Consider the following 19,561-nt stretch of genomic DNA (forward strand, 5'->3'; position numbering starts at 1 on the left):
TGCGACACCCCCCCTGCACCACCCGCCGCAGGGGTGCAGGGGGGGGTGTACTATATTGATTTTAGGCACTCTAAAGTTTCTGATCCCCGCGGTCAGGGACCGCGGGGATCAGAAACTGCAAAAAGCGCAGCAAACCGCAGGTCTGAATTGACCTGCGGTTTTCTGCGATCGTCGATGCGGGGGGGTCAAATGACCCCCCCCCTGCATTGTTACAGGATGCCGGCTGAATGATTTCAGCCGGCATCCCGTTCCGATTAACCCCCGCGGCGCCGGCATCGCTATTTAAAGCCATGACGTACCGGTACGTCATGTGTCCTTAAGGACTCGGGAAACATGCCGTACCGGTACGTCATGTGTCCTTAAGGGGTTAAAGTCATTTCCCTATCCACATTTGTTTGCAGAGCACTTACCATGCTCTTAACCACATTTTGATGCCATTTGCAGCCCTCTAGCCCTTTCCATTACAGTTTTACAGCCATTTTAGTGCTCAAAAGTTCGGGTCCCCATTGACTTCAATGGGGTTCAGGTTTGGGGTCAAGTTCGTGTCAAGTTTGGGTCCCGAACTCAAACTTTTTGATGAAGTTCGGCCGAACCCTTCGAACCCGAACATCCAGGTGTCTTCTCAACCCTACTGACTAAGCTACTTGAAAAAGTGGCTTTTAGATGGAATCGCTATGTGACTGAACAGTTAGATCTAGGTAAGGACTTCAAGTTTTAATGAGTTTCTCTGAGTTCATCAATAAGGAAGCACAGATCACATGTAATCCAGTAACAACATCTTACGTCTTAAAATCCTTAGAAGAAAAGCATGTAAGAGATATAAGATGCTCAAGAGCAACTAGCTTTGCAACTAACACAGCAGCTAAAGATCCAGATACCTGGGGGGAAGGGGGGGGTCTGCCGTGCATGGAGTGAAGACGCATGCTGCATGAGCTCCCCTGCCATCCTGACAAAATCCTGCTATCTCTGCTTTTAAACCAACCTATAAGAAAAAACTCCCATACATAGGCGTGCGCACAGGGTGTGCCTGGGCACACCCTAATCACACCCCTGTGCTCCTGCACTGCCGCAGCTGCCTAGCCTCTTAAGCCCTGACTGCCAGCCCCGGCCGCACAGCTTCAATGACATCTCACATCTGCTCGATGAGTACGACTGCTCCTGTGGTCCTTGTCCCGGTGACCGGCCGCGTAACATCACTCACTCTGACGTCAAGCGCCTGCTTCATTAATTAAGTAGGAGGAGCAGGCGCGTGCGGCATGACGGAGTGAGTGACGTCACGTTACGCTGCCGCCGGCCTAGGTTGAATGTTTGAGAGCCTGCCTGCCCACCCAGTGTCCATGCCCAGGAATTGTGTAAAAAATAAATACTGAATACTAGCTGGAGTCCCAGTAAGTTAGTAATAGATAGTAGTACAACTTGGTACAAGTTTAATTGCAACACTTTACATAAGGAATGCGGCGGGTCTAACAATAGTTGCTGGTCTTCACCTGTTGGGGGTCCCTGTCAGGGACACTGTTACCTTAATAGACTGTTAACCACTTCAACCCCCCTAGCTGAAACCCCCTTAATGACCAGGCCACTTTTTACACTTCTGCACTACACTACTTTCACCGTTTATTGTTCGGTCATGCAACTTACCACCCAAATCAATTTTACCTCCTTTTCTTCTCACTAATAGAGCTTTCATTTGGTGGTATTTCATTGCTGCTGACATTTTTACTTTTTTTGTTATTAATCGAAATTTAACGATTTTTTTGCAAAAAAATGACATTTTTCACTTTCAGTTGTAAAATTTTGCAGAAAAAAAACGACATCCATATATACATTTTTCGCTAAATTTATTGTTCTACATGTCTTTGATTTAAAAAAAAAATGTTTGGGTAAAAAAAATAAAAAATGGTTTGGGTAAAAGTAATAGCGTTTACAAACTATGGTACAAAAATGTAAATTTCCGCTTTTTGAAGCAGCTCTGACTTTCTGAGCACCTGTCATGTTTCCTGAGGTTCTACAATGCCCAGACAGTAGAAAACCCCCACAAATAACTCCATTTCGGAAAGTAGACACCCTAAGGTATTCACTGATGGGCATAGTGAGTTCATAGAACTTTTTATTTTTTGTCAAAAGTTAGCGGAAAATTATGATTTTTTTTAATTCAAAGTCTCATATTCCACTAACTTGTGACAAAAAATAAAAAATTCTAGGAACTCACCATGCCCCTCACGGAATACCCTGAGGTGTCTTCTTTCCAAAATGGGGTCACTTGTGGTGTTGTTATACTACCCTGGCATTTTAGGGGCCCATATGCGTGAGAAGTAGTTTGCAATCAAAATCTGTAAAAAATGACCGGTGAAATCCGAAAGGTGCTCTTTGGAATGTGTGCCCCTTTGCCCACCTAGGCTGCAAAAAAGTGTCACACATCTGTTATTGCCGTATTTAGGAGAAGTTGGGGAATGTTTTTTGGGGTGTAATTTTACATATACCCATGCTCGGTATCTTGGCAAAAGACAACTTTTTCCCATTTTTTTTATACAAATTTGGCATTTGACCAAGATATTTATCTCACCCAGCATGGGTATATGTAAAATGACACCCCAAAACACATTCCCCAACTTCTCCAGAGTACGGCGAAGTTGGGGAATGTGTGACACTTTTTTGCAGCCTAGATGCGCAAAGCGGCCCAAATTCCTTTTAGGAGGGCATTTTTAGACATTTGGATCCCAGACTTCTTCTCACGCTTTTGGGCCCCTAAAATGCCAGGGCAGTATAAATACCCCACATGTGACCCCATTTTGGAAAGAAGACACCCCAAGGTATTCAATGAGGGGCATGGCGAGTTTATAGAATTTTTTTTTTTGGCACAAGTTAGCGCAAATTGATTTTTTGGGTATTTTCTCACAAAGTCTCCCTTTCCGCTAACTTGGGACAAAAATTTCAATCTTTCATGGACTCAATATGCCCCTCACGGAATACCTTGGGGTGTCTTCTTTCCGAAATGGGGTCACATGTGGGGTATTTTAGGGCCCTGGCATTTTAGGGGCATGTGAGATTTTATTTTTTGACACAAGTTAGTGGAATATGAGACTTTGTAAGAAAAAACAAACAAACAAACAAAAAAACTATTTCCACTAACTTGGGCCAAAAAAAAAAGTCTGAATGGAGCCTTACAGGGGGGGTGATCAATGACAGGGGGGTGATCACCCATATAGACTCCCTGATCACCCCCTTGTCATTGATCACCCCCCTGTAAGGTTCCATTCAGACATCCGTATGTGTTTTGCGGATCCGATCCATGTATCCGTGGATCCGTAAAAAACATACGGACGTCTGAATGGAGCCTTACAGGGGGGTGATCAATGACAGGGGGGTGATCAATGACAGGGGGGTGATCAGGGAGTGTATATGAGGTGATCACCCCCTGTCATTGATCACCCCCCTGTAAGGCTCCATTCAGACGTCCGTATGTGTTTTGCGGATCCGATCCATGTATCCGTAAAAATCATACGGACGTCTGAATGGAGCCTTACAGGGGGGGTGATCAATGACAGGGGGTTGATCAATGACAGGGGGGTGATCAGGGAGTCTATATGGGGTGATCAGTGGTTCATAAAGGGTTAATAAGTGACGGGGGGGTGTAGTGTAGTGGTGTTTGGTGCTACTTTACTGAGCTGCCTGTGTCCTCTGGTGGTCGATCCAAGCAAAAGGGACCACCAGAGGACCAGGTAGCAGGTATATTAGACACTGTTATCAAAACAGCGTCTAATATACCTGTTAGGGGTTAAAAAAAAATCGCATCTCCAGCCTGCCAGCGAACGATCGCCGCTGGCAGGCTGGAGATCCACTCGCTTACCTCCAGGTGGAACGTACGTCGAGGTGCAGCTTTTGGTCACACGCTCTGGGTCCAGCATATCATGGGTAATACATGTTTTGTTGTTTTGCTCAGTTAGTTGTTACATTTCTTTTTATATCTCTTTTACCACCTGCACTTGGCACACTTGCCTCTGTCTGTATTGTACAGTTCAATGGCTATGTGCATACCTTATGCGGCCATCCCAGGTTTTTGGGTGGGCTAGTTTGCCTTGTGCTATTTGTAAATTTTTTAATTTATCTTTCTGTGCATGCAACATACATACCAGTACATGTTACTTTGAGTGAACCTACAGTTCTCACAATTTTCATGCTGATGTATACCTAGGGCTGTGACATCTTTTTCCCTGGCAGTTGGGTGTTTGGGAGAGAGGTTGTATCTGACCTCCTTACATGAGGTCTCCCCCCCTCCTGTACACTTGCGCCTTATGTTTCATATATTGTTTGTTATGTGATCATGTCTTAATAAATTAAATATATTTTATATGTGTGTCTCCCACTTTTCTTTGGGGTTATTGGTTTTGTTTTTGGGTTAGTTCTCTGCTTTTAAAACACCCTGTAAGGGTGTACTAGCTTTGTGGGGCACTTACAGAGTCACCCGATGCAACTTTTCAGGCGCCTGGCGGTGTCTTTTAGCTTCAGTAGCCGGTGTGGAGTGTAAGGGATCGCCTCTTATTCCGGGGTCATTCTCACAATGATCTTCATAACCACTGGGTTTCAGGTCCAAACAGTGCAATTTATTTTACACTCTTCATACACAACATGGCATAAAACAAAAGCCTGCCCGTCTGGGCTCTACCTAAACATAATTAGCATTGTATCCCTAACTCGGCTATACGATAGCGTTCCCACATGGAACCAGGTGCGGCTTACCCCAGACATACAGTCCACAAGCCCTCAGGCTGTAACAAATGCAGTACCTTTGGAGGGGGTTGTGCTCTAGCAGTCCCCCCGACTCTGACTCTTCAATAATTGTTCCCGGGCATCGCTGAGTCCCCCAAAGTCCAGGCTATTGCATAGCCTCATGGCCCCTCAGCCTTGCCTTGCCTTGCCTAACTGAGACCACACTGACAGAGCCTCACCAGGCCTCTGTCTGCACACAGACTCTCCAGAGTGAGACACACCCAAAATCCAGTAGCAGGATTAAATAGGATCCCTGGACATGAGCATGCCCTAAGTCCCGGACTGGAACCTGGGGAAACAACACCTCAATGTTCACATTGCCACAGGAGGAAGACTGCTCCTTACCCAGCATGGAGGGTGGCCATCTTGGAAAGGGAGACGGCGGCTGACGAGCGCTGTTGTTAGCGCTGATACAGAGGAGACCCGACGTCTTATCGGCGAAAGCTGACTAAGATCCTGAGTCGCTTCAGTGGGGGCAGGCTATGAGCATTTTTTCTGCGCAGCTGGAGAAACGCATGTGGAGGAAGACATCTCTCTCCTGGTGACACCGCTCAACACGTGGCGATATAGTAAGGGGACAGACATTAACCCCTGAAGAGCTAGGAGGGTGAGGGGGGATATATACAGTTGCCTCTGGAGGGTGGTGAAGTAAGGGGCCTGGAGCACATTCAGCATACTGGGCACCCCACTGCGACATAGGCTGAGAAGCCACAACAAACGTCTGCCTGTGAAGGAAATTTGCATTAAGGGGAATGCTGCCACCTGAAATAGTTTTGCAAGCAAGAATAAAGGACTGTATTGTTGTCCATACCCCCTCCTTTGGTGCGACCATCAATGGTAACTGCTGCGATATTTCATTTGAAGCTTAAAGAGTCACCAATTATACCCCCTCCCCTGTACCCTGCGAACATCAGAGGCCACTTATCAATTTCACTTATGGGCCGCAAAACCGTATCATCTGCGATCTTTACACCAGCAAAAGAAGTTGTAGAGAACATGAGCCAGACTGAGATGGATTTAAACCAGAATGGCGCTGCGAGTGCTGAGCTCCAAACTGACAAGATAATGGCTGCCATAGCTACATGTCAGGCGGCTCTAACAGCAAAGATTGATCACCTACAGAGCGACATTAATTGTCTACGACATGATATGGATAAAATGAGAGACTGCACTAAAGAGGTAGAACGTTGCCTGGGTGATGTGGAGGACTATGCAAATAACACGTCTGAAACAACCAGAAACCTGCAACAACAGGTGAAAATTTTGCTTGCCAGAGTGGAGTATGCGGAAAACCGTAATAGAAGAAATAATGTCAGAATCCTGGGAGTACCCGAAAGGGCTAAAGGTTCTGCCCCAGAAGTATATGCTGAGCAATTGATTCGCACTATACTGTGCCCTATTGAGTTGTCATCCGTTTTGTGGTGGAGAGAGCCCAAAGGATCCCTACAAGACCCCTACCACCAGGGGCCACTCCTAGATCCTTCATAATGAAGATATTAACCTACAGGGATCAGGATGTTATTCTTGCGGCTGCCAGACAAAAGAAGGACATTTGAATTGAAAATGCAAAGTTATCCTTCTACCCTGATTTTACAGCAGAGGTCCAAAAACAACGGCGACAGTTTTCAAGTGCCAGGGCACGTTTTCGGGAAGTGTGAATCAAGTATACAATGATATACCCGGCCAAGCTGAGAATCCAAGAGGGTGACAGAGCCAGATATTTCCAGACTCCAAAGGAAGCGGCTGACTGGCTTGATCGACAGCGTCCGAGATGAAGAGAGGTACTATGAGATTGCAGAGAACTGCTGCAAGTGTTCTACTCTCCTAATGGGGCTCTGTCCATGTCAATCTGGACTTGCGGAGCACCTCAGTTGATGCTGGACAGTTATGATTCTATATGCAGATAGCAGGATAGGCTAGTAATGTTATAAAGTATTGTTTCTGACGGGTTAATCTCAGTTCAGAGTTATATTTCTACTTTGAATAGTTTTGAGGGACTTAGGTCTTGTACTGTACTGTCTTAATATTTTTTGGGCAGATTGTGTCTTCCCTAGTTTACACCAAAAAGATTAGGTGGTTAGGTATATAGAAGCTTAAACAAGTTGGGGATGTCTGGGCAGGGAGGGTGCAGAATGGGATGTTCTACTTTAATTGCAAGTTGGAATGTGTGTGTGTGTGTGTGTGTGTGTGTGAATGGGGTACTGACGCTGAAGAATCTGGAGGAGAATGGGCTATACCACTTAAGCAACAATGGCTATATGTAAACTAATTTCCTGGAATGTCCGGGGGCTGAATGACAAAGTTAAAAGAGCACCAGTGTTTAATTACATTGAGAAGTATAACCAAGATTTTTCAGGAATCTCATCTTCGGGGTCAAAAATTGTTGGCGGTTAAAAGACCGTTGGTAGGATCTTTTTGTCATGCAACCTATTCTAACTAAGCTAGAGAAATATCCATACTGGTCAGTAAGACTCATCAGTTTCAGCTGATTTCTGTGCACATTGATCCGGCAGGGAAATATGTACTCCTGCAAGCCAACATTATAGGTTGTGAAGTCTTAATAGTAGGTATTTATGTGCCCCCGCCGTTTGAGAGGGAGGTGTTTTATCGACTCATGGCTAGAGTAGTTGTTCTTCCTGTGATTCCCTTGTTTATATTGGGAGATTTTAATGCCACGCTAGATAGTAATCTTGATAGACTTAGACCTTCTTCCAGGCATAACCCTGCTCTACTATGTTAGGCACAAGCGCATCATTTGATGGAGATATGGAGGGACATGCACCCTAATACATTACCAAGCGGTATGCCGCGCTCTACTTGGCGGTTGAATACATAGTGGTTGGACGTTCTTCCTGTGGGTGTAAGGAAGCTATTTCAGCATATTTGGAAGTTAATGAGGGCTCCTCCAATCCATTGGTGGTATGGGATGCAAGTAAGGATGTCTTAAGAGGTGTACTAATAGCAGCGATAGCAACACATAGAACAGAACTGCTCTCCTCACGGGTGAAATTACAGGAAAAGTTAGATCATGCAGAAATAGCTTATATAGATGACCCCCACGCCAGAGCATCAATCAGTTTGGTTTTTAGCTCAAAGGCAGTATACGGTACTCTATACTTAACCGAATTCACGCAGAAACGTCTCATGGTTCAGAAGCAAAACATCTTTGCTAGGAGCAGGAGAACTTTGGCGTATCTGGCTAAATCAGAAACCCCACAAACAGTAGTACCAGCAATTAGGGATGGGCAGGGTGTGCTCATTACTACGCCAGATGTGACCAGTTTACTAGTTACCGTATTTTTCGCCCTATAAGACGCACCGGCCCATAAGACGCACCTAGGTTTTTGAGGAGGAAAATAAGAAAAAATATATTTTGAACCTAAAGGTGTGCTTTTGGTGGGTTTTGAACTAATTGTGGTCTGTGGATGGCACTGTTATGGGGGATCTATGGATGGCGCACTGTTATGGGGGATCTGTGGGTGACGCACTGTTATGGGGGATCTGTGGGTGACACTTATGGGGGATCTGTGGGTGACACTTATGGGGGATCTGTGGGTGATGCACTGTTATGGGGGATCTGTGGGTGACGCACTGTTATGGGGGATCTGTGGGTGACACTTATGGGGGATCCGTGGGTGACACTTATAGGGGATCTGTGGGTGACACTTATAGGGGATCTGTGGGTGACACTTATGGGGGATCTGTGGGTGACACTTATGGGGGATCTGTGGGTGACACTTATGGGGGATCTGTGGGTGACACTTATGGGGGATCTGTGGGTGACACTTATAGGGGATCTGTGGGTGACACATATATAGCATCTTATGGTTTTCCCATGTATTACACTGTAAACTACAGAATACCACCGATTATGGACCCTACAGGATGCCCAGAGCTTTGAAATCTGTGATATAGGCCCAGTTTTCTGTTGAAACATACAGTATTGGTAACAGGGCTCCACCGATTAGGCCCAGTTCATTGGAAACTGCCACACACCACACTGTTTTCTGACTTACCACACTGCTGGCTACAGAATGACACTGATTCCAGAGAATTCAGAGGGTCCAGAGCGCTGGGATCTGCGATACAATGCTTACTGATGTAGTTTCAGCATTGTATACAGAACACAACAGATTCTAGACACTCTCTTGGGCCCAGATTGCTGGAATCTGCCCTACAGACATGGTTTTCCCATGTATTACACTGTAAACTACAGAATACCACCGATTATGGACCCTACAGGATGCCCAGAGCTTTGAAATCTGTGATATAGGCCCAGTTTTCTGTTAAAAAATACAGTATTGGTAACAGGGCTCCACCGATCAGGCCCAGTTCATTGGAAACTGCCACACACCACACTGTTTTCTGACTTACCACACTGCTGGCTACAGAATTACACTGATTCCAGAGAATTCAGAGGGTCCAGAGCGCTGGGATCTGCGATACAATGCTTACTGATGTAGTTTCAGCATTGTATACAGAACACAACAGATTCTAGACACTCTCTTGGGCCCAGATTGCTGGAATCTGCCCTACAGACATGGTTTTCCCATGTATTACACTGTAAACTACAGAATACCACATCATCCACAGATCCCCTCCATAAGTGTCCCTGTAGTGAATGACCCTCAATACACGCTGGGGGCAGGCATCTGCTTTTATAATGACAGCGGGGCCCGTGCAGTGACTATTCCACTACACGGGCCCCGCTCACTGTATAATCCTATGTCTAATAGTTAAATGTAATTGTATGTAATCACATAATCAGCGCTGTGTATTACAGTACTTACAACTACCGCTCGGTAGGCAGAGAGAGGGGAGGGAGGAGGCAGGCCGGGAGGACGGGCGCTGGCAGCGTGAGTCATACGTCATGCGCCCACGCCGCCTGCTTCATTCATAAAGTGGGCGGCGCAGGCGCATGACGTATGACTCACACTGCCAGCGCCCGTCCTCCCGGCCTGCCTCCTCCCTCCTCTCTGCCTACCGAGCGGCGAGCGCTTGTAGTTGTAAGTACCGGTAATACACAGCGCTCCTTATGCGATTACATACAATTAACTATTAGACATAGGATTATACAGTGAGCGGGGTCTGTGTAGTAGAATACAGTCACTGCACAGGCCCCGCTGTCATTATAAAAGCAGATGCCGGCCCCCAGCCCCTCCTCCCTCACAGCTGATACACCCGCCGCGTGGCATCTCGGCGGGTGTATCATTGAAAACTCAGCAAAATCAGCAGCATTCGCCGTATAAGACGCAGTGCTATTTCCCCCCCACTTTTGGGGGGGGGGGAAGTGCGTCTTATACGGTGAAAAATACAGTATTTCTCCTCCTTATATTTCTCTAAAGCTACCAAATCTGCAGAGGAAATAGCACTTTTTTCTGAATACTATCCCTGTGACGAAGCTAGCGCGTTCAGAGAAGCAAATATGAGATGGCCCCATAGTCCCGCAGGAAATTCAACATGCAATATTATCCATGGCAAAAGGAAAGACTCCTGGTCCGGATGGCTTCCCTGTGGAGTGGTACAACTTTCAGATGGAGGAAGTGACTCAGAGGCTCAGTAAACTATTTATGTATGCTTTGGAGGGTGGGGCCTTGCCGACATTGTTCGTAGAAGCTACTATAGTGGTCATACACAAAGCAGGGAGGCCTCCTGATCAGTGTGGCTCACATAGGCCCATATCGTTGATAAATTCAGACGCTAAGCTATTGGCTAAGCTACTGGCTAGCAGATTGTTGTAAGTCATTTAATGTGTAGTGGGCATGGATCAATCCGGTTTCCCGCCTTGGAAAACGACAGACATAAACCTGAGATGCCTTTTTTACAAACTTACAAATTACACATGATAATGCAGGCAGCAGAGCAATTGCCTCATTGGATAATGAGAAGGCATTCGATTCGGTGGAATGGGGATTTATGTAGGAAGTCCTAAAGAAAATGGGGATTTAAAAGAATTTCCTCCAGTGGTTACATCTGCTATATTTACAACCGACGGCTGGGGTAAGAGTCAATGGATATTTGTCCAAGTCGTTTGTGCTGAAAAGAGGCACCAGACAGGGGTGTCCTCTGTCACCCCTTCTGTTTGCCCCCCCTCAATTGGGCCAAATCGGCATTATATTTAGTTGATGAGTTTCCCCCTCAGAGTATTTCTTCCAGATCATCACTTCAGGTGGTGAATAGCTTTACGTACCTGGGGATAGTTATACATAAAGATGTCACCCAATTTGTGGCTTTGAATATAAATCCGGTAGTTAAACACATCTCGCAAAAGCTGAAAGCTTGGGAGGCGCTACCACTATCACTGATAGGACGCATTAATATATTTAAAATGATCCTTCTTCCTAAGTTCTTATACATATATAGAGCGACCCCCTTAACTTTGCAGAAATCTCATTTTCAGACCCTAGATCGTTTACTAACACCCTTTTTATGGAATGAATCCATTCCTTGCATAGCTACGGATACCTTGAAAGCTTCTAATGAGAGAGATGGCCTGGCACTTCCGGATATGTACCTATACTATATTGCGACACAACTAAACTATGCGGCCTGGTGTATTAAGGCAGACCCTTATAACCCGGCGGTGGTATTGGAGGCGGCTTTCATGGGATCATATGAAGCTATGACAAACTTAGTGTACAGAGCAGGGAATTACTCTGCATTGAAAGATTATCATGAAAAAGAGTTGTCTGCCTCCTGGAGGGGGTGGTGATTTGTGAATGGGATCAGCTGATTCAAACCAAATGGCTACACAGAGTCTAGTTTACCCCAGTAAGATTGGTACGCATGCATAAACTTGGTTCGGATACATGTACAAGATGTAATAATGGCAAGGGGACTCTTTTGCACATGGTATGGGAGTGTCCAGTCATTGCTGAATTCTGGTTGCAGGTGCATAAGTATCTTGATGCTCGTCTGGGGCTCCCAGCAGTTGTAACACCCGAAGTTAGTCTACTGGGTCTTGTCAATGATATTATTCCAACTAAATACACCAGAATCCTTTATAGGTTGCTGATGTTTTATGCAAGAAAGTCAATTCTGGCGAATTGGAAGCCCCCCAAAAAACAACACTGTCTCATTGGATACAGTTTATTAATGCTACACTATCAGTATATAAGCTAACTTATGAAGCCAGGGGTAAACCGGAAAAATTTGGGAAGATCTGGGATATATGGCTGAGTGCAAATTCGGTTACAGTGTAATTGGGCTGGATGAGTCCAGAGATGTCCAGGTCACTGCCAGTATGAATGTGTGTGTGAATGGTGACAGGTTCTAATGAAATGATTCTGCTTTATGACAATAATTCTGCTTTATGACTGATGTGAATTGTATTAACAACCTTTACACATGAATATACAATATCTATATGTAATCCTATTATCATGCCTGTCGATGGAATGCGATGGTTAAGGTTACACCTTGTGGAGGGGACTGTTCCCCTATTGTTTATTTCCCAGTGAAAAAGGAAAAAGAAAGCCTTTAAAAAAAAAATCCAGATACCTACGAGAGCAAGTCCAAAGTCACTACTGGGATCAGTAGAGTGACAGAACCGACAAATCTTTAGACTACCTTCAAATGTATGTTCTGTGGAGAGAACCACTCCATACACAAGTGCCAAGAATTGAAGGAGAAGTCCCCAGATGAAAAGAAAAGGTTTGTACTGGATAACCAACTGTGTTTTGGATGCCTAAGAAAAGGCCATGTTACTTAGGAGTGTAAGAAAAAGGCCACATGCAACGTTTGAAAATGACGCCATCCTACACCACTACATGAAGAACGTCCAAAGAAAAATAAATCCTCAATACCTAAAGATATTGAAGAAGCAAAGAAAGTATTGGTATTCTCTTGCAGAATTAGGGAAGCAGAAAGCAACGGCACATCAACGGTTGTACCAGTGTGCATTTTAAATCCTAAAAGGAGGAACAAGAAGGTGTACGCCTATGCGCTACTGGATGCCCAGAGTGACGTCACCTTAATTGATCAAGAAATCTGCAAGAAATTACAAGTGGCTACAGAACCAGTGAAGCTCAAACTCACCACAATGACGATGTCATGCCCTGCTCGGGCTACCTGCGGAGGTCTGCCAGATTAGCAGCACGTCTCTAGTCTTTTGTTTTGGAGTCGAGCTAGATCCGCCTCCCTTCAGGTGCACTGGGTGGGGTTGTTGGTTTAAATTACACCCACTCCCAGTGTTCCGTGCGGGTTATAGCTTCTGTCTGGCTCTGTGGAAGTAAGAAAGGATTGGCTTTTCCTGCTCAGAAAAGATAAGTTGGTTATTGTTTTTTCGTTGTTTGCTGTCTAGGCTGTTAGAGAGATGCCTGTCCCCTCGAGGTTCTGAGGGAGCAGGCTGGCTCTATTCCCCTTTACCATCGTAGGGATTTTAGGGTAGTTGCAGCCCAGGCACAAGGACACATTATTCCCATCTTAAGGGTCTGAATGTGGGCATAGCAGTATAGGGAGAGCTGGTAGAAAAGTGTCAGGAGGTGACCCTGATTTCCAGCTTCTTGCCTAGATACTTGTTTATTTTTATGTGTATCTGATGTCCTGTCCGCTGTGACAGACGGGGAGAGAGACATTAGTGGACAGTCGAAGGGTCAAAGGATTGAGAGTTAGAGGACTTCATTCAAACGTCACATTAGATCTAAATCCAGCTTATACAAAAGACGATATACCTCTAGATCGAGATTGCATACCTACCTGTGAAACAGCCAATAAATGGGAGCACCTATTTGTCATATCTCATGAAATGTCCCCGCTGAAGGAGTTTGGTGTTGGACTGTTGATAGGCTACGATTGTCCCGAAGCTTTAGTACCACGAAAGGTAATCACAGGAGGAAAGGGTGAACCATACGCTGTTCAAACTGATCTAGGATGGGGTCAGCAGATCGCAAACTCAAGACAGGTGACAGGATTGTGTCATCGAATATCTGTCAAAGAGTTACCAACTGTAAGTCCAGCAAAAGTAATCAAGATCTTTGAATCTGACTTTGCAGATATAAGTTCTAAAGAAAAGTGTGTATCCCAAGAAGACATAAAGTTCGTACACACTCTAGAAGAAAGTATTCAGCAGTCATCTTAAAATGCCCTTAACCTTTAGAGAACGACCTCATTTGCCAAATAAATGTGAAGAATAGAGTTAAGTGGACACCTGGATGTTCAGGTTCGACGAGTTTGGCCGAACTTAACAAAAAAGTTAGAGTTCGGGACCCGAACTTGACCCCGAACCCCATTGAAGTCAATGGAGACCCGAACTTTTAAGCACTAAAATGGCTGTAAAAATGTCATGGAAAGGGCTAGAGCGGTGCAAATTCCAGCAAAATGTGGTTAAGAGCATGGCAAGTGAATTGCAAACAAAAGTTGAAAGGGAAATGACTTTAAATAACATAAAATACGTAAAAATTAAAAATAATAATCGTGATCTAGGAGGACGAGGTCCATATGGAGTAGGAGGTTGAGGAGGCGGTGTATGTGGCAGTAGAGAAGGAGGAGGTAGCCTACACAGTTTTTTGGTTTTAAATGTATTTTTATTTTTTTAAATTAGGGTACACCCCAAAACATTGGGAAATATAACTTGTGATAACCCCCTCCAGTTGTGCTAAACACACGTTCAGACAATACACTGGCTGAAGGGCAGGCCAGCACCTCCAAGGAGTAAAGGGCAAGCTCAGGCCATGTGCCCAATTTGGAGACCCAGAAGTTGCAGGGGGCAGAACCCCCTGGTGTGTGCTAACATACTGCCCCATCATGTCGCACATCCCTGTGATGTTCATGATCCAATTGGATATCTGCTCTATCAACTTTCGATGTTCTTTTCTGCGCCTACCATGGTGATCACGGTTATCGGCGAATTAGGGTTCCATCCCGGAAATAAGGAGGAAATAAGGGGGTGCATGGCAATTACCCACTCCTGACTCGGGGAGGTAGTGACGATAAATAACAATACAGGACTCTAAAGATGCCCTGTTATTGGAATGGTTAATAAAAACTTATTGTGAATGTCACTGTGGTATTTTGGATTTGGAAACATTAGCCAGGAAAGGCCCTGCTGCCGCTTTGCTGACTCTAGATCAGTTTCCCAACCAGTGTGCCAGCTGTTGCAAAACTACAACTCCCAGCATTTGTTCAAAGCGCAAATGTTGAACAAATTATTTAAGCGCAAATGTGGGACAAATTATTAAAGCGCAATTGTGGGAAAAATTATTGAAGCACAAATGTGGGACAAATTGTTAAAGCGCAAATGTGGGACAAAATATTGAAGAATAATTGTGGGACAAATTAGTAAAGCATAATTGTGGGACAAATTATTGAAGTGCAAATGTGGTACAACTTGTTAAAGTTTAAGGATTTAAATGAAAGGAGCTGGCGTGTATCAATTAAAGAAGAATTTCTGAAATTTTATTTTCTGTCACCTATGCAGAGTAGGGATTTATTTAGGTCCAAAATTGTAATAGTCAACCCAAGAATGTAACAGAAAAATGACAGAAATGTATTAACCTGTCTACTTGGGGTCTATGACAGAAAAAATTTTTTATTGTCACCCGAAAATGTAAAAGAAAAATTATTGAAATGTATTAAGCTGTGAACTAGGTAGAGGAGGGGTATATTACACTCAAAAGTTGGTGAATTTCACCGGAAAATGTAACTGACAATTTAATTTTTACCTATCTACTAGGTATAGCACTAGTACATCACACCCTAAAATTGGTGAATTTCACCCGAAAATGTAATAGACAAAGTAGTGAAATTACATAAAATAAGTACACAAAAAAAAATATTATTTATTAAGTGGAGGGCCATATGGAGTAGGAGTTTGCGGAGGCTGTAGACGTAGCAGTGTAGGTGGAAGCAGCGTTGGAGGAGGAAGAGGTAGCCAACACATTTTAATTTTTTTAATTTTTTTTATTTGGGTACACTCCAAAAGAGTGTGAAATATCCAAAATACAAGAATGAGCTATTGCGCTGCAGTATAACAATGGCTGGTTAAGGCCGGTATACATGTCTATTCTGCACAAGGTACGGACAAGTCCTGTGGGATCCATGCCTGGTTCATTTTAATGAACGAGAGCTTGTCCACATTAGCAGTAGATAGGCAACTGCGCTTGTCTGTGTTGACGCCCCCTGCCATGCTAAACACAGGTTCAGATATTACACTGGCTGCAGGGCAGGCCAGCACCTCCAAGGCGTAAAGGGCAAGCTCAGGCCATGTGCCCAATTTGGAGACCCAGAAGTTGAAGGGGGCAGACCCGTCATTCACTAAGTGTAGGCATGTGCACACATACTGCTCCACCATGTTGCTGAAATGCTGCCTCCTACTAAGACGTTCCATATTAGCTGGTGGTGCTGGTTGTTGTGGCGTGCTGACAACGTTTTTCCACATTTCGGCCATGCTAACCATGCCTTCTGAGGTGCTGGCGGTGCCCCAGCTGTGTTAGCGACCTCTTCCTCGTCCTCTGCCTTCGCCTTGTGCTTCCACTGTGCCACCGCTGTCAGGTGGGAATGCCACCAGCAGAGCGTCTAGCAGCGTGCGCTTGGACTCACGCATCTTCTGATCACGCTCCAGTGAGGGAATTAAGGACGGTACTGTTGTCCTTGTAATGGGGATCCAGGAGCATGGCCACCCAGTAATCAGTACAAGTTAGAATGTGGGCAACTCGGTGGTCGTTGCAGAGACACTGCAGCATGTAATCGATCATGTGTGTCAGGCTGCCCAGAGGCAACGAAAAGCTGTCCTCTGTGGAAGGTGTATCGTCTGTGTCCTCTGTATCCCCCCAGCCACGCACAAGTGATGGCCATGAGCTGGTCTGGGTGCCACCCTGCTGTGAACATGGTTCCTACTCCTGCATCTCCTCCTCCTCATCCTCCACATCCTCCAGAACTGTGCCCTGGCTGGACAATAGTCTACCTGGCGTTTGTGGGTGCAGGAATCCACCCTCGGAGCCACTTGTGAATGACTGGCCGGAAACCCTACGAAATGATCCCTCTTCCTCCTCTGTGCCACATCTTCTTCCATCATCGCCAGCAGCTTTTTTTCAAGGAGGCATAGAAGTTGGATAGTAACGCTGAGAATGGCGTTATCGGCACTGGCCATGTTGGTGGAGTACTCGAAAGAGCGAAACAAGGAACACAGGTCTCGCATGGAGGCCCAGTCATTGGTGGTGAAGTGGTGCTCTTCTGCAGAGCGACTGACCCGTGCGTGATGCCGCTGACACTCCACTATCGCCTGCTGCTGCTTGCACTGTCTGGCCAGCATATGCAAGATGGAGTTCCAGCTTGTGGGCATGTCGCATATGAGGCAGTGAGCTGGAAGGCCGAAGTTACGCTGCAGCGCTGACAGACGAGCAGCAGAAGGGTGAGAACGCCGAAAGCCCGCACAGACAGCCCGCACTTTATGCAGCAGCTCTGACATATTGGGGTAATTTTTAAGGAATCTCTGCACCACCAAATTCAGCACATGCGACAGGCAAAGTATGTGCGTCAAAACGGCTAGTCCCAGAGCTGCTACGAGATTTTGCCCATTATCGCACACCACCAGGCCAGGCTTGAGGCTCACTGGCACCAACCACTCATCACTCTGTTGTTCAAGGCCCGTCCACAGCTCCTGCGCGGTGTGGGGTTTGTACCCCAAACAGATAAGTTTTAAAACTGCCTGCTGTCGTTTACCCATGGCTGTGCTGAAGTTGGTGGTGAAGGTGTTACATTGACCGGATGAAGAAGCGGAGTAATAGGAGGAAGCAACAGGAGGCAAACTGAAGCTCCCTGCAATCCTCGGTGGTGGAAGGACATGCGCCAAACTGCTATCCGCCTCAGGCCCAGCCACCACTGCACCCAGTGTGCCGTTAAGGAGATATAACGTCCCTGACCATGCTTACTGGTCCACGTATCCGTTGTGAGGTGGACCTTGCCACAGATGGCGCTGCACAGTGCACACCTGATTTTGTCCCCCACTTGGGAAGGGATGGCTTGCCTGGAAAAGTAGTGGTGGCTGGGCACAACGTACTGTGGGACAGGCACCACCATAAGGCCTTTAGAACTATCTGTCTCCACCAGACGGAATGACAGCATTTCAAAGGCCAGTAATTTTGAAATGCTGGCATTCAGGGCTAGGGATCATGGGTGGGTAGGGGGGTACTTCCTCTTCCTCTCCAGCGCTTAGAAGATGGAGAGCTGAACGCTTCCGTGGGACATTGTGGAGATGCTTGGTGACCCAGGTGGTGGTGTTTCTGGTAGATCCTTTGTTTGTGGGGTGGCAGGTGGCATGGAGAGCCCCCGACCGTATAGGGATGGTTTCCCCCACCCCCTCCCCTTTTGTTCTCCCCCTTCTCTTTTATGGGGTAGTCTAGGGCTCCCCTTTTTCCGGGTTTTCGTGTTGCAGGAGGGGTTAATGTGGCAGCAGGTGGATAGTGGGGGCTGAAGGGTTAATAGTGCAGGCAGTGGGAGACAGAAGAGAGGCAGTGGAGGGAGGGCCAAGGGACAGGAAGGGGAGGGGGAATTTGTGGATATAAACCCCTTCCTTCCCTCGGTACTTCCTCTTGACGGCGTGGGGGTGTTGGTGTCACTTACCACTTCCTGACCCTCCAAGAATGGCAGATGCAGAGCTTCAGCTAGCAGAGGGACCCCTGGATGGGCCTGCTTTGGCACCCCCATCGCCTTTGGTCCAACCCCCTCTCACACGGAAGCCGATTCCAACCACCGCAGGCGCAGGGAGTGGTCCATGTCCCCGTCCTCATCGGTGGAGGGGAGGAGCCGGCAGAGCCGCCACAGACGTCGATCCAGTTATCGGTCCAGGTCGTCCAGATACAGCCGGCGGTCCAGATCCTCCAGATGGAGCTCCCCGTCGTACTCGGACGGGTCTTCGGGCGGATCGGAGGAGTCTGTGCAGACACTGCGTTCAAGACCGGAGCGACTTCAGCCGAGTGAAGTTCCCAGGGCCTCCAGCCTGGTTCCTGCAGCAGTTCATGGGGAGGGCGTGCCTGTACCTGCGATAGGGATACCGGCAACAACAACAACTGGTGAGTACCAATATGCTGGGGCCTGGAGAGGGGGTGGGCCCACTGCTGGTGTTGAGGCGTTACTTAAGTCCTTGTTAGATCGGTTGACCCCTTATTTCCCCTCCCCTTCGGCGGGGTTGCCCCCTTCCACTCCGGTGTCGGGATCCGGGGAAGTTAGTTCACCTTCGGTTAGGCCCACTCCGATACTGGCGGGTATCCATAAGGATTCCTGCTTTTGTGCGGTTAGTCTCTTCTTGACGACGCTACGCGGGATAAGATCTGGTCCAATCAGTATGTGGACATACACATGGTGGACAAGGAGAAACGTTTTTTGGATAAGCCGTTTGATAGGAGGTTCAAAGTGTCCAAAACTGTGAACAATTGGTTACAGGCTTTCGCGTGATGGGCCAGCGACATCCAGAATGCTGTTCGGAGTTGTTCATATATTTGGACACTGTCTATAGCGCGTATAAGGCATACGGTGGTAGCGCGTGGTGGAGGTACAATGAGGAGTTTAGGCGTCGTTTAGCATTACAGCCGGAAATGGGTTAGGGAGTGAAGGCAACTGATGCTTGGTTGCGTTTAATGACGTCGCCTCGGCCCCCTCCCTTTCAAGGGGCGGCCGCTGGGACTGGGGATCCCTGTAGCCCAGGTCCCAGTGGCCGCCCGCCGCCCTGGAGCCTGCTGGCTGTTTAACGAGGGGTATTGTAAATACGCTGGACTGTGGAAGTACAGGCACAAGTTTTTCATCCCTTTTGTTTTGAATCAGTCCTTTTGTGTCGTTGCCCTTCCCTAACTTGAGTGTT

This window comes from Bufo gargarizans, chromosome 4, assembly GCF_014858855.1.
Source record: "Bufo gargarizans isolate SCDJY-AF-19 chromosome 4, ASM1485885v1, whole genome shotgun sequence".
In the NCBI taxonomy this organism is placed as follows: Eukaryota; Metazoa; Chordata; class Amphibia; order Anura; family Bufonidae; genus Bufo; species Bufo gargarizans.